General features: G+C 34.1%; 1 protein-coding gene across 5 annotated transcripts in view; it reads left to right on the top strand.

The window, feature by feature from the left end:
• Nucleotides 1-11,961: 11,961 nt before the first annotated feature.
• mical3a (microtubule associated monooxygenase, calponin and LIM domain containing 3a) overlaps nucleotides 11,962-17,025 on the top strand; it is a 117,854-nt gene continuing 112,790 nt past the window's right edge. For 2 of the 5 annotated variants that reach the window (XM_052152916.1, XM_052152911.1), the window contains exon 1: nucleotides 11,967-12,377. The gene's annotated coding sequence lies outside the window, so the exon portion shown is untranslated. Of the gene's footprint in view, nucleotides 12,378-17,025 lie in introns of all 5 variants that reach the window. The other 3 variants (XM_052152914.1, XM_052152912.1, XM_052152915.1) reach the window with 3 other exon arrangements.

The following is a 17,025-nucleotide window of genomic DNA, read 5'->3' as shown; positions in this document are numbered from 1 at the left end:
TATTGCTAGCAATGTTTAGCAGGTTGTTTGCATGTTTTAGCACTTTATTTTTAATTTAATGAAAATCGTGATGTCTGCCCTTGTTCTCATTGGCTCAAATTGGGAGATTCTCACGAAATCTGTTAAGAAAATGTCAAAAATGTGTGTTTTATTCCAAAAGCAAAAGAATCAAAGAATACATTGTTTTGCATATGGAAAATAAAGCCTAATATTAGGCACATTGAGATTTTTTTTAAGTCTGACTGTTACAAACATTTTACCTCTCAATTATCATTTCCGCACTATAAAAAATAAATAAATTGGGCACATTATAGTGGTTCTCACTACTGCCTTTCATTTTTGCTGATTATAATTTTTAACATTTATTTATTATTTTTTATTATAATTATGACCTTAATTTACAGTGTCCTTGTTACAGTGTAATTACACAAGTAATTACTGATTATTACTAATTAACAGCATGTACTTACATTAGGTTTAGATTTAAGGTTGGTTTTGGGTTGGTTTCGGGTTAGTTATTTGTAATTAAGCACGATTTACTGTTAAAACTATAATCAATACATGCAATATGTGTAACAAGGACCCTGTAAAATAAAGCGTAGCTATAATTGTAATTAAAAATGAAATAAAAAATAATTATTTTTTTTAAATTATAATCAGCGAAAAGGAACGGCAGTACCAAGGGAGAACCACTATGATGAATACATTCTTTACAATTTTAATTATGTTTTATTTTTTATTTTTTCACAAATATGTTTATTTTTAATGTAATGATAATTGGGGGGTAAAATGTTTGTAACTGTCAGATGTAAACAAAAAATCGTAATGGCCCTAAAAAAAAAAAACTTTATTTGACCTAAATAATTTTTTTCTGTTGCACAAAAAAAGAGATTGTTTTCAGTCATGAGAATCATCATTAAAAACAATAGACAGTAAACATGCAGATGCACTATGGTAATACAAATCATAATACAGGCTAAAATGTGCTCGAGTGTCCTCAAAAATAATGTATATTCTAATGTCCTAAATTAAGGCTGTGCAAACTATATAACTTTAACTATCTTTGCATTGAACATGGGTTAAATATGAACAGGACATTCAGTGTCCTACAGAAGATACATTAGGGTGAGTGAAGACAGAAGGTGTAGTTTGTGCCTGAACCATCCCTTTGCCACACCCACCTCCTCAAGATGCCCATTGTGTGTTCACAGGGAGAATTTTCTTTGTAATCGAGAGGAAAGCCAGTGACATTGCAGGGAGGAGGGGCACCGCTTGCTTTGCCTCTGGATCACGTGACACGTCCCCCTTCCAGTAACCATGGTAACCAACACTGGTCCAGCCTGTATCTGGCTGTTGTGAGAAGAGGAAAGAGAGCAAGAGGAGAAAGCTGTCAGAGATCCCAGTAAGTGCTGTTGACTTGCTTCTTTATGCTGTTTTACTCTTGCTTTTGTGATGGATGACATCATCATTTGCATATGCGATGCAGGGAACACAGTGTGGTGTGTGAATGCAGCAAACAGTCGTTGGAGAGATATTGGCTCTCTGTCTGGAACAATACAGGTGGATCAACCAGCTCGGGTTCTTCTGTTGTGTTGGAAGCACTGGTTTCTCCTGGGCCTCGTGTGCTCAGTTTAATTAGCAGATCTACTGTGCCGAATATAATCACAGTTCTGGGTCAGCCTGTTCTGATGGAGAACATCCATATGTGAAATGTCCTTGTGATGGCGAAACATCATAATGATGTTACAGGGAGATTGATGTAGACAATAAAACCATTGAATGTGAAGATTATGTGAAAGAATATTTGGTAATGTATAGATCATTCAAATTCAATGTACAGATGAGCTGTATATGAAACATGTGAGATTATGTAACATTTAGATGCATGTGATTTAATGCATATCATTAAAGAAATCAGGGTCAGTTAATGATTATGTTATTATTAATAATATATTTAAATTATTACAATAAAATAAAAAATGCTTGCATATGTAATTAGGAATGAGCTATGTAAAAAAAAAAAAAAAAAATATATATATATATATATATATATATATATATATATATATATATATATTATTATTATTATGTAAATATGATATATATAATTTTCTATTAATATTATTTACAATAATTATTATTATTATGTAAAATAAATTATATATAAACAAAAGTACATTCAAATAATGATATTTTTTACATAATATTAATAATATATATATATATATATTATATATATTTCTTTACATATATATATATATTATTATTATTATTATTGTCAAAATGTTTATATATATATATAATTTTCTATTAATATCATTTACAATTATTATTATTATTATGTAAAGAAAATTATACATATATATATATATATATAAACAAAATTACATAATAATAATAATATGTTTTACATAATAATATATATATATATATATATATATATATATATATATATATATATATATATATATTTATTTTTTTATTTGACATAATAATAATAATAATATAATTTTTACATAATAATAATAATACTATATACATATATATATTATGTAAAGAAATATATATATATTATTATTAATATTATGTAATATATATATATTATTAGTATTATGTTTAAAAATATTATTATTATAATGTAATTTAGTTTAGTATATATAATTTAATTTGCATAATAATAATAATAATAATAATTGTAAAGTGTAAATAATTAATAGAAAATTATATATATGATATTTACATAATAATAATAAATATATATTATTATTATTGTATATATATATATATATATATATATATATTCTATTAATATTATTTACAATTATTATTAATATTATTATGTAAAAAATTATATATATATATATATATATATATATATATATATATATATATATATAAATGTTTTACATAATAATAATAATATATATACATATATATATATATATATATATATATATATATATATATATATATATATATATATATATATATATATATATATATATATATATATATATACTGTATATACACTGTTAAAATGTTGTTGTCAAGAAACAGTAAAGAACTAGCAGCAGGGTTTCCAGCATGTTACTGTAAAATGAACAGTGTCTTGCTGTTGCTGAAATGAACAGCTAGATACTGTTTTTATAGCTACAGTAAACAACTGTAATTTAGCTGCATATAGCTGTAAAAGACATAAACAGACTATCTGCTGTTGTTGAAATTAACAGCTAAGTTCCCAGCATGCATTGCAGCATGAAGAAATGACTATTTACTGGTTTATTTTGACATTGTTTTTGTTGAAGTCTAAGTTACTTGTATTTTAATGTTCGGCTTTTACTTTTTAACGTAAAAGTATGTTTGTTAATTGTCACCACTGTTGCGTTTGTTTGATGAGAGTTGATATCTGCGTGTGTCTCGTGAACATGTGTTATTCTGTAAGTTCAAAAACATCAAACGCTCAATTTGCTGAAATATCCTTCTCTGTTTTTGCTCTTTTTTATGTGTAATGCATCACTATTGCCACATGTTATTGTGTTATTTTATTGTGTATGGGTTGTTGGTTTTCATAAAATACACAGTTCAATCCTGGCAACAGTGTACATTTAATACGTGCAGTGCTTCAAAGCTTGATTTTATTTATTCTTTATTTATTTAAGTGAAGGCCGAACACTAATCATGTGCCACAAAGGAACATTTTCATGTGTGGTTTTATGAAATACGTTTCAAAATGTCACTGTAGCTTTCGCCAAGATGATATCATGATTTTAAACGTTCATTTTCCCCTAATGCCTTTCATACAACAGCTTTTTACTGTAAAACTAGTATGTTAACAGTGAGCCTGCTGTTGATCTCCCAGAATGCAACATTTCTAACAGCAAACGATTTTTCCACAGAAAGAATCAAAGTAGATTAATGTAAGAATTTGGCCGTAAATGTACAGCAATTTTTTACTCGGTATAGACGTTTATATATATATATATATATATATATGCTCTCAGCAGGACTGGATTGGGAAGAGAAATCGTCCCGGACTTTACATAGCAACTGGCACAAGGGGGGTGTTCGCTGTCCTTTTCTGCACATTGCGGCAGTGTTTTGTGGTTAGTATTGCAAAACGCGGCGGCTCGTTTTAACTTATCTCCGCCCGTTTCACGGACCACCCACCGGCTTTCTCGGTTTTCCCAATGGCCAGTCCCCGCTGGATCGGCCCTAAAGTGCATCAGCCCACCGGGAAAATGCCCGGTATGCCAGATAACCGATCCTGCCTCTCAGCAGTCCCGACTGTCCGTTGTAGTCTCCTTCGGTCTGATTTGGTGGCTGAACCAAACCAGACAGTTATAGATGTACACAGGACAGACTCAATGATGGCCGAGTAGAACTGGGTTGAACTTCTTCGGCTGGCGAAGGACGTATGTGGGTCTATGTGGGTGTCCCGCTTCAGGTCCTGAGAGATGGTAGTGCCCAGGAACCTGAATAACTCCAGCTCTGCCACAGTGTTGTTCAGGATGGGTGCGGGGGGATTTCTCCTGAAGTCCATCATCATCTCCACTGTTTTGAGCGTGTTCAGCTCAAGGTTGTTGTGATTGCACCAGACAGCCAGCGGATCGACCTCCCATCTGTGTGCGGACTCGTCACCGTCACGGATGAGGCCGATGATCGTGGTGTCGTCTGCAAACTTCAGGAGCTTGACAGAGGGGTGAAGAACAGAACGCATCCCTGAGAAGCACCAGTGCTAATATTAAGGGTCCCAGATGTGAGTTTCCTCAGTCTCACTATCTGTCAGAAAGCACGGAGTGGGGTGTGCACGGAGAGCTGGGTCAGTTTGACTGAGAGAAGATCAGGCATGGTGGTATTGAAGGCTGAACTGAAGTCCACAAATAGGATCCTTGCATAAGTCCCAGATCTGTCGAGGTGTTGCAGGATATAATGCAGTCCCATATTGACAGCATCATCCACAGACCTGTTTGCTCGGGGTCCAGCAGGGGTCCAGTGATGTCATTCAGGTGGTCCAACACCAGTCCCTCAAACGACTTCATAACCACAGACGTCAGAGCGACGGGTCTGTAGTCACCAAGTCCCGTGATTTATTAATTCATGATAAAATACAGTATGCATTTGTTCTCTCATGGTTTGATTCACCCTGTAGATGAAGTCTTTTGTTCTGATACTCATCCGTCAATGATGTTTTGTCCATTGCTCAGTAATGCCCAACAGATGTGAACTGTGTCTAGTTGTTGGCTGAGAAGTTACGCCTTATAAATGGCTAATTTAGATTGTATGTTGAAACCCCTCAAATGATCGTACTAGGTGCTCTGCAACAATGACCTAATTAGTGATCGCTTCATTTTAACCAAAATGCATTTTAGAGGGGAACCACAGGTCTCTATACTGAACATCTTAGAATATGACGTCTCTACTGAAGAATGTTCTGGACCGGCACATCAGTGACGCCGTGTGTCTGTTATCTGGCCAGCATCTGAGAACAATGTGGAAAAGGAGAAATGCTTAAATTTAGTTATGACAATCTGCAGTAAGTGGGATGGTATATCTATAACTGTGAGTGGGATGGAGCTGGAAAATTGAGTAAAAATGCAAAACGGCAGATTTAAAGTGGTAATGGAATGAGGTATTTTTAGGATTACAGAGACGTTAAATGTACCGTATGTATTTATTGCACCCTCTTCGGTTATGTTCAGGCCACTTTTGACCCGTTTACGAGTTGATAAAACAATAGTCTCAATCTTGCATGGTCATTTGTGTGGTTACTAGGGTGTTGCTAGGGTATATCATAAATGGTTGCTAGATGGTTGCTTGCTGGCTCAAGTCAAAAGAGACCATCCTGATCCTTAAATATGAGTTGAGACCTTTTCGATTTTCGAAAATCGAAAACCTGCCCGGCAGGTTTCTTTATTCTTTATTTATTTCAAATCAATTTATTGCAATGATCAAAATGAAGTGTCGGTATCTACAGTAATAGAATAGTACCGCCACTAGCCTAGTTTCCATCCACCTTTCGTGCTATTTTATTATCGACAAAGTGAAAATGCAAAACAATTAAATTGCGACATTTGTCGTCTTCTGCCTGTATTGTAGGAATTGCAATCAATCGGGAGCTGTTGCTCTTCTGATGGGACTGTAATATCGGTCCTGATGTTGCACCTATCACAGGTTGCCATCGGTTACAACCTGAAAGCAGATCGTCATGACCCTGTTCAAGCTGCAGCAAGTATTGGAGAAACTTTCAGTGTCAGTATCAGGATCATCTCGGATGTTTTAATGATGTGTGACAGATATTAAAGAAACATTGATGCGTGTAATATCAGTGTTACATATATGATACATTCCTCATATTCAATATTTTAATCATCTGATCTAAAGCATCACCATCACAACTGCATCATGTCCCGCAGATTTCTCCAGTGACTTTAACCACCAACTGAACATGATCATCATCTCAAATGTATTTTATTTAAAGTATTTAAATGTTTTAAATGTTCAAAAGCTGTTTTCTGAAAGTGATCTTGGCATTGGACAAATAGTTCTGATAGTCTTGAGAAAAGTCTAGAACATTCTGAGAGTCATTCAGACGACTTTATTCATCAACAGAGTAAAGATCATTTAAGTTTGTGTAAAGAAAAGGCATTTATAGGTCTAAACATATATATTTTATATATTTATTTTTTTAATTTAATGCTTTTTTTCGTTTGGTAATTTATTTAATTTAATAGAGAATTTTGCCGGCATTTTTTCAAAAGTAAAACTAAACAATAATTTAATAGAATTGGGCTGTAAGTGTTAAAAACTTTATTACTTTTCTCCAGTATTGTGTATTTATTCTTAATGTAAAACATCTTTGTGCACAGAAATGATGTTTTATGCTTTGTTGGTAATTCTGTGACTGCCGTCTATTATTGTGAACGGTGTGTAAAAGCAACTTTAATAAATAAACGGATGCAGCGATTAAATTAATCACAAACAGTGTTCATTCATTTGTTCTCCTTGTACTTGTTGATGACCGGTGCATGATACGAGATATTTGTGTTGCACTCCTGGAAGTGTCACGTTTGCAGATCGGCTCTTTATGACGTAAAGATCAATCCATAATCACGTATAATAAATTGGCTTTCAATACTGTCGTCATGGTAACACAGGCTAAAGATTGGCGCAAACTCTGTCATGCGAAACTACATTTTTGCGTTAATGCCAATTTTATCGACAAAAAGTGTTTCCAAACCAGTTTTTCAGGACATATTATGTCGACATTTGTGACATTTTAGCGATAATGGGCGTTTCCATCAGCTTTATTTTGATGCCCTACATTTTTTTTTGCAAAAAATCTTTGGATGGAAACATAGTTATTGTAAGTCACGTGACTCATTTTAAGTTATTCAAAAATACATTGAAAATGCAATTCACATCAGACCTCTATTATGATGAACGTGTTTTCGAACTCATTTTTAAAAAAAATTTCTGAGGCTAAAAGTTAAAAAAAATTTCATGTGGTTCGAAAACTGTCCAAAAGAAATCTCATTAAACGCCTCAATAAAAGCTAATATGTTTTCACGAGCAGTACAGAATAATCTTTATTTATTCATTCCTAAAAATAAATGCATATATAAATAAATAAATAAATGCATTTAAAAAAGCAAGGAAATGCTTGTTTTATAATATTATTAATATTTGAAAAATGTTTGTCTACCAAATCAAAATCAGGTGGTGTAATTAATATGCAGGTTCACATTTTATTTTATATATATATATATATATATATATACTGTATATACACGGTATATAGAGATTTTTATGAAAAGGCACATTTTGTTCAGGTCATTTGAAGTAACTCTCAGAAAAATGCATTAATATTATTGACTCAAAAACATATGATATTTGTAAAAAAAAAATTATAAATATGTTTCTTAAAATAAAAAAAATATGAATTAACCTTAAAAAATATTATTTAATATTATATAATATTTTTCTTGATGGTAACACCAAATGAGACTTTTAATACAATAATTTATATAAATAAAGCATAAATGTATTAATATTATTGACTCAAAAACATATGATATTTGTAAAAAAAAAAATTATAAATATGTTTCTTAAAATAAAAAAAATATGAATTAACCTTAAAAAAAAAAAAAAAAAAAATGTATAAAAAAAATATGAATTAACCTTAAAAAAAAAAAAAAAAGAAAATTTATAAAAAAAATATGAATTAACCTTAAAAAAAATAAAAAATAAATAAAAAAATGTATAAAAAAATATGAATTAACCTTAAAAAAAATAAAAAATAAATAAAAAAATGTATAAAAAAATATGAATTAACCTTAAAAAAAAAATAAAAAATGTATAAAAAAATATGAATTAACCTTAAAAAAAAAAAATAAAAAAAAAAAAAATGTATAAAAAAATATGAATTAACCTTAAAAAAAAAAAAAAAAAAAAAAAAATGTATAAAAAAAATATGAATTAACCTTAAAAAAAAACAAATGTATAAAAAAAATATGAATTAACCTTAAAAAAAAAAAAAAAAAATGTATAAAAAAAATATGAATTAACCTTAAAAAAAAAAAAAAAAAAAAAATGTATAAAAAAAAAAATATGAATTAACCTTAAAAAAAAAAAAAATGTATAAAAAAATATGAATTAACCTTAAAAAAAAAAAAAATGTATAAAAAAATATGAATTAACCTTAAAAAAAAAAAAAAAAAAAATGTATAAAAAAAATATGAATTAACCTTAAAAAAAAAAAAAAAAATGTATAAAAAAAATATGAATTAACCTTAAAAAAAAAAAAAAAAAATGTATAAAAAAAATATGAATTAACCTTAAAAAAAAAAAAAAAAAAAAAATGTATAAAAAAATATGAATTAACCTTAAAAACAAACAAAAAAAAAATGTATAAAAAAAAAAGTAACAAATATTTTTCTTGATGGTAACACCAAATGACACTTTTAATACAATAATTTATATAAATAAAACATAAATGCATTTATTTTTATAAAATGTGTGAAACCTAATTGAACACAAAGATTCATTTCTATGAACTTGACACGTGTGTTTTTAAACTAGATTTATTTTTTATCTTTATCGCCTCATACACCCTGATTTGTCATTGACCCGTAGGCGAAACGCTGCTATAAAAGTGTGCGTTCACTATGAAAATCGATCAAGTCTGAATTGTTCAAACCTCCAGACTATTGCAACTGTTGTGCTGCAATCGCAGGTCAATCAACGGTCATGAATGTGTGTTCAGTGAGTATTATAAGGACACCCAAAGAGAGGTTTTCTCCATGTGTAGGCATACGATCTAACCCTATCCGCTTGCCAACAAACACCTCAAGCAAGTCGTTCATCAGCAGATAGGTGGATATTTTTACCAAGTTATCTTGAGTCAGGTTCAAGAGCAGTCACCGTACCCTTCCATCACTTTACATTGTGTTCATTAGAACACATGTTACAGAATTATACTCATATACGTTGTTTTAACGTTTAGAGTTCATCAGATGCGAATGCTTCAGTTGCATTAGAGGACTTCCCAACGGTCTGTGTTTTCATAAATCATCTCAAGTCTTTCGTCAAGTCCTGCTGCAGTGCTGTTTATTCTTATGTGAGTTACAGATGTTTGCTTAAAGCTTGTCAACACAACCAAACCAACTTGTTTTAAGTCTGTCAGTAAAACAAGCACAACTTTTTATAAGACGTCCTCACCTTTACTGGGCCACTGTTTTGTTGGGAAAACCAAACTCCATGTGAACTCCATGTTCTCAAACAGCTTTCCTTTATATCTCCATAAGACTGGACAGAATGGGTCATAGTGGTTCAGTGCGCCCTAACCACAGCTATTTAAATTGCCACAGAGGACACTGGCCGCTCCCTGTCCCGAGCATGCTTTGCAGGATGACACACTGGCTGTGTCCGAAACCTGAAAATGCTGCTTTTGTAGTCAGTATAAGGTTAAGTCAATAAGACACATGCAAATCACTGTGCAACTTCAAATAAGTGCTGTGAATGACTGTCATTGCCATTTGTACTGAGATATATGTAGTGCAGTAATGATTTGCTTGGTTATAAAGCTCACTTGAATTTGTTCTAGATCATTAGACATGACATTTTGGTGCCGTTTTAACCCTCAGAGACATAACCATAGACACTGATGATGTATTTTCTTTTTTACCCTCTATGATCATGCTTTTAGGAAGCCACTGATTATCTATGTCTATGGGAAAATCATGAATTTAAAGGGACAGTACACCCAAAAATGAAAACTCTCTCATCATTCACTCACCCTCTTGATTATCCCAGATGTGTGTGACGCTCTTTCTTCTGCAGAACACAAATGAAGATTTTTAGAAGAATATTTCAGCTCTTTAGATCCTTACAATGCAAGTGAATGGTGACCAGAATTTTGAAGCTTCAAAAAGCACATAAAGGCAGCATGAAAGTCATTCATACCACTCCAGTGGTTTATTCCATGTCTTCTGAAGAGATATGATAGGTGTGGGTGAGAAACAGCATATCCAAATTATTTAGCAGCGCAAATCTAGCAAACCTTTTTATGTTTGCACTTGTTTCATTAATGAGTGTAAATGTATAACAGTAAACTTTGTGTTATGTTACCATGGAGATAGTTTTCAAAAAACTAGTTATCTCATATGCAGTGATGTTTATAATACAGCTGCTAAGAGAAGGAAAAAAAAAGGGTCCAAGGTGATCAAAATTTTGAAGCTCAAAAAAGCACATAAATGCAGCATGAAAGTAATCCATAAGACTCCAGTGGTTTAATCCATGTCTTCTGAAGTGATATGATAGGTGTGGGTGAGAAACAGATCAATATTTAAGTCCTTTTTTACTATAAATTCTCCTCCCTGCCCAATTGGTGGCGATATGCACAAAGAACGTGAATCACCATAAACAAAAGAAGAAGAGCGTGGAAGTGAAAGTGAAAGTGGAGATTGATAGTAAAAAAGGAGTTAAATATCAGGGACTAAAATTAAATATTTTTCATTTCGGTTCGTTCTGAGCAAAAACTGTATTTTTTTCATTCCTCTTCAAAACGTCCGCTGCCTCCTTTGAAATGGTAACCAGTTAGAACAGAATAAAAGAACGGTTAATAACATTATTTTTAAAATGACAGTACTCCACTAAGGAGTGAGTGAAATACCAATTGTGTTTCCAGATCTCGCAAGAGAATCAAGCAACCTGGTCTGGATAAACAAGCCCATTATAAGCCACTTGCCTCACCAAAATAAGTGAAAAAAGCTTCTTAATTATTTCTGGTGTGGTAGATTTATCAGCATAGAAATCCTAACAAACATACAGTTAATTAACACTTAATGATGGACCATTTTATTACGCTTCTGAGTAAAAACACAGCAGCATCAAATCTGCACCTCTACAGATATAGCTGATTAAACCACTGGAGTGGTATGAATGACTTTCATGCTGCATTTATGTGCTTTTTTGGGCTTCAAAGTTCTGGTCACCATTCACTTGCATTGTATGGACCTACAGAGCTGAAATATTCTTCTAAAAATCTTAATTTGTGTTCTGCAGAAGAAAGAAAGTCAAACACATCTGGGATGGCATGAGGGTGAGTATATGATGAGAGTTTTCATTTTTGGGTGTACTGTCCCTTTAAACACAATTTATTTTGGGTTGACTATCAACTAGACGCAACTATGGACTGTTTATTGTATAACCGTACAGCACTGAGTGACCTTCAGTGAAACACATCCATCAGCAGTTGTTTACATAGCCAGAAAGACCAGAAGCGCGAAATATATTTGACTCAAAAGCACTAAACATGTCTGTAAAAAATAAGAGCACCGCAGTGCAGGCTGTGGGGTCCGATATCATATTTATAACTGTGGACGACCTTGCCTGGTGACATCACTGTGAGAGAGCCAATCAGATCAAACCATCCTTAAGGACCGCCTCATATGGGCCAACAGTAGGGGGGGTCGAGTTAAGTAATATGCTTTTGTAACTGCCATTCTCCTCAAAGGAAATACAGCAAAACAAAGACGACAGACCATTCTGTTTTGTTTTACGGATATTCTAATGTGATTCGTGACTGTTTAGTAGTAAAAGAGGGCGTTTCCACGTTGGATTTGTGTTCCCTCCCCCTCTTCTCTGTGACGGCGTGGGATCCTCCGTCTCTGCAGTCTGAACGTGATGAACCGGCGTGGACGCTCGCGGATTCCGCTAGTGTTCGTGCGTTTCGTTTGAAATGTTTCGCGCTGTTTGGGATTTTATAAAAAGACCTCAAGACGGACAAATGCAAGAATACATGATGTCATCACTTTGAAAGTAATTCTGGGAGCGTCCTTTGGCGTGTTCGTGTTTATTATAGGATTCACGAAGTAAAGGTAAGCTCCGACTGCAGTCAGGGGCGTAGATTCCAAGGGGGATGGCGGGTGTGCTAACCCCATCCCAAATAATCAAAACAAGCAAGTACAACCCCTAGTATTTATAACATGATAAATGAAAACATGGAATTTATTCAGATGCTTCCCCCCACGTTCGAGCCATATCTACGCCTTTGAATACAGTGATTATTGTTATTAAGAAACATTAAATTATGCTGAATTATGAGCAGTTCAGATCATGTATGTTAAAATATGGACATGTGTATGGGCCAAAGATTCATTTTGAATGCCCATTGACTCTATACTGGATTCACGTTTGTTAGCACTTGTTAGTGGGTTAAAACTTGCAAAGAAAATATGAAATGCTAATTAGTTGTGATTGTAAATTATGCATGCTGCTGCATTCCATGCATGTTTCTACAGATCCTTTAGAATGTGTTATATGATGCGTAGTGTCCAATAAACTGACCCTTTAGGAGAGGCTTTTTACTGTTGCATCACCCCCCTTGTGCTTGTGATAATCATGTCAAGGCATATGTGAACATATGTCTGAAACTCATATGTCTTCTGACCGCTAGCACACATGTAATGCCTGGAATTGCCATTTCAGACCAAAGGTTTTTCTTTTCATCTTGCAAATGGCATTTTATTGATTTGGCTTTGGCACTGATGCATGGCACGATGCTGTTTACATCGACTGGTAGAATTCATAGAATCTATATGTACGTGTGTAGAAGCTATATAAGGATATTTTCCCCAACTATTATTTTAAGATGCAATTCAGCCTATGAAACAAAGGATATTTTTTGGACAGCGCTGTTTTAACAAAAAACTGTAGCATCGCAATCTTAATTTGAATGATCTCGATATCGGTTCTTGAGTCCCAATATCGATCTTTTACTCTCTGCAATGAGAAGAAACACTCCATTTGCATCCAAAGCGCGACCGATAGTGGATATTACCTATAGCTAAGTTGGGCAGTACCTGCCGATAACAGATTAATCGACTTCTAGTTTATAAAATTGATACTGAATGAAAAATCGCTAAAAGTAAAATAGTGCTGAACTTTATTACAAAAATAAACAGAACTGAGTGAACCATGAAAATGATTTCTATATATATTTTTAAATAAATAAATATATAAATAGTAATATATATGAACTAATATTACATTTTTAAGTCAAAGATGATTTTTAAATTGATGTTGTTTCCTATACATGTAAATAGTACAAATTATGCAATTAAATATAGTATAATATGTGCAATATCATATCTACTTGGAGTGGTGGTGGTGTAGTGGGCTAAAGCACATAGCTGGTAATCAGAAGGTTGCTGGTTCGAGCCCCACAGTCACCACCATTGTGTCCTTGAGTAAGACACTTAACTCCAGGTTGCTCTGGGGGGATTGTCCCTGTAATAAGTGCTCTGTATAATACATTGGTACTCAGAAGGTTGCTGGTTTGATCCCCACAGTCACCACCATTGTGTCCTTGAGTAAGACACTTAACTCCAGGTTGCTCTGGGGGGATTGTCCCTGTAATAAGTGCTCTGTATAATACATTGGTACTCAGAAGGTTGCTGGTTTGATCCCCACAGTCACCACCATTGTGTCCTTGAGTAAGACACTTAACTCCAGGTTGCTCCGGGGGGATTGTCCCTGTAATAAGTGCTCTGTATAATACATTGGTACTCAGAAGGTTGCTGGTTTGATCCCCACAGTCACCACCATTGTGTCCTTGAGTAAGGCACTTAACTCCAGGTTGCTCCGGGGGGATTGTCCCTGTAATAAGTGCACTGTAAGTCATTTTGGATAAAAGCGTCTGATAAATGTAAATGTATTCAATACATTGATTTGTTCATTTCTAAAAAGCTAAAATTTGACCCAAAATTATTAGGAAAAAATTATATTTTTGTATTATACCTAGTTAGCATTTTTGAAGCTTTAAACAATGTAACTCGGTTAAAATACCAAAACATTTAATATTTTTTTGGATGACATTTTTTTTGGTAGTTGTTTTGCATGTCGACATTTTCATGCTTAGGACCGATATGCCGAAGGTTTTACTTTGGTCAATAATTGGCTGATAAATATTGGTGGCATCCCTAGAAGTCACTAAATATTGTTATTGATTATGAATGGTTTTGGTCTTTGTGTCCGTCCGTGTCTTTCCTGTGTTCATAGTCAGGCCAATGCAAAAGACAGGAAAATACTTTTGCCTAGACGCCTCAAGCCCAGCTGATTATTGTGGCATGTAGGCCAGACTTGATATTTGACTTTATTGCAGTAGACATCAGTAAAGAGAGAAAGAGTCTGTTTCCAGAAACCAGACGTGAAAGGGAATTAATCTACTCAACCCCAACAACAAGGTATAAGAAAGTGAAGTAATGGTGGGAAGAGTTTTGAAGGTATAATGTGAAATATTTGAAGGATTTTTCTTTTAATACAAACAATACGGCAGTCAGTGCATGATCATTCATTCTGCGGGCGCTGCGTTGGCCTTAAAAGGAGATCTTTGCTACTTATGGCTTTATTGTTTAGTTAGCGCTGCTATTGGAATTCATTGCCAACATATTCAATTGTCAAATTCTGTCCTGGCTTTGCTTTGTACTGGAATTAAAGAGGTCGGGTTACTCCAAGAGAAGCTCAACACTTGTGATTATTAGACAGAGGAAGTGTTTGAATTCTGTTCTTTAAAGTACATTATTATTATTATTATTGAATGCAGAATGATGTGATTGACCAATCAGAATCAAGTATTCCTAAGAGCTGTCCTATAACAATCATTCTTTAAACCCTGAACACCATTGCAAACATCATTTTAGTGCTCTTCCATTGAAAAGATGATCACGTGTGTAGTTGTTATGATGTTACGTAAACGTATGCAATTCCAAAGGAGAATGAAAATAATGCATAGTCACGCTTCCTCCGTATTTCGACTGTATGTGTGCTATCAGACAGTTTGATTGCTAGTTTATTGCATCCTTTGGCAAGCACTTTTATTGATCCAAACAATGTATCACTTTGCATGCATGGTGCATTGTTGGAAAGTTTATATGTGCATATGGGTGTAAAAGTAGCGATGGACCGATATTCGGCCATTTTGCGATGCGCCAATAACTGTGGTCGCTTGGCTGATAAACAGAAGTGTTAACTTTCCAAAATCTACCAGTAGATTTGTCAAAGGATTCTCAAAAATGTCTCTTTTGAAGGTTTTCTTTCTTTTCGAGTTTATGCCAATTTGCGATTGTTTTTAATAAAAATGGCTGTTGTTACATTGTATTATGTATATCTGCGTTTATATCGGCCATCCTGCTCTCTATGTATCGTATCGACCATTGAAAAACCCGTACTGACCTCGAGTAAAGAGGAGATGGAAGTGTTTGTTTTTAGGTTGGGAGGTGATCCTTTGACTTCGGTCATGCTTTGAGCAGCTGCTCTGTAGTAGCTTATTTTGTTTAACTTTTTAAAACGAGGAGTTCAGTGTAAGCACTTCCTGTAGCTCACTGCTCAACGGCCTCTGTGTCTGTTGACTTTTGAACATTGCAGGAATATTATGAGTCACGTCAGATGCCAGAGTACTTAGTCCAAAATGTTTTCCTGAATTTAGTCAGTTCTCGGATCACATGGGTGTAGTTCATGTCTTTAAGTTGGCTGTTATTCTACAGACATTTGTTTATGGTTTTTCCAATATCCCTAAACTAAGATCAAAATGATCAATTATCATCCACCAAACTTGGAAGAGGCCTTTAGGCTGTTCTGACTTTAGCCACTTCTCCACCATCGGGCCGAACCGTTCTCATCGTAAAACCGTTCCTTGCCCATCCGGGCCATTTGGCACGATAACGGTTTATATTTCCACTCTGGTGCGGCCAAATCAGGAAAAAGTCTGCAACAGATCCGTCTATTGGCGAAGGCGTGAGAGGTAAACATTAGAGCGAGTGCACTTTGGACGATGACATGTTTTAGTTTTAGGACTGTTTTTTCCCCCTGGTTTTACTCTGAACACAGACCATATCAAGAAAGAAATCAAAGAGAATTAAAGCGGCAAGCAGTGATGAACGGGCCCTCGCACCCTGGCGCACGTTGGGGCTGCTGTGCCAGGGGAATGTCACTCCAATTTGTTTTTGTATTTTTTAGCACTTAAATGTTGTTAAGAGTGTATCACAGTGTAAAACATGTAATTTTCTGGTGCCAGTAGGTGGCGCTGTGACTATAACTGTATATTGGCATATAGAAGTGTTCAGGTCGGGACTCTTATAAAACATGTGACGTTTGGAGCGATTGGGCATTTTATGTTTGAGTTATAACAACTTCCTGTTTAATGGCGAAACATCAAACTCTGTCAGGCCGCCATGGACACGCCGTTCAAAGACAACTCGCAATTTAGCGTCGCCGAGGTCTTTAGTCTGACCGAATATGATGTTGATCTGATTTAATCTGTAGGAGGATTTCGTTAAACTACGAGGCCTGAAATGGCAAAAATTGATGAAGAAATCTCAATGGCGGACTTCCTGTTGGGTTTAGGATATGGCTCTAAGAGACTTTTTTGTACGTGTTGACATGTTACATGTGCCTACCGATTATCTTACGTGTAGGTGAAACGCAGCGTGAGGGCTGCTTTGTTGAAATATTGTAGGTGGCGCTATC

Source organism: Xyrauchen texanus, chromosome 21 (genome assembly GCF_025860055.1).
Source record: "Xyrauchen texanus isolate HMW12.3.18 chromosome 21, RBS_HiC_50CHRs, whole genome shotgun sequence".
Classification (NCBI taxonomy): Eukaryota; Metazoa; Chordata; class Actinopteri; order Cypriniformes; family Catostomidae; genus Xyrauchen; species Xyrauchen texanus.
The sequence above is the reverse complement of the archived record's forward strand: the minus strand, read 5'-3'. Positions and strand labels throughout refer to the sequence as shown.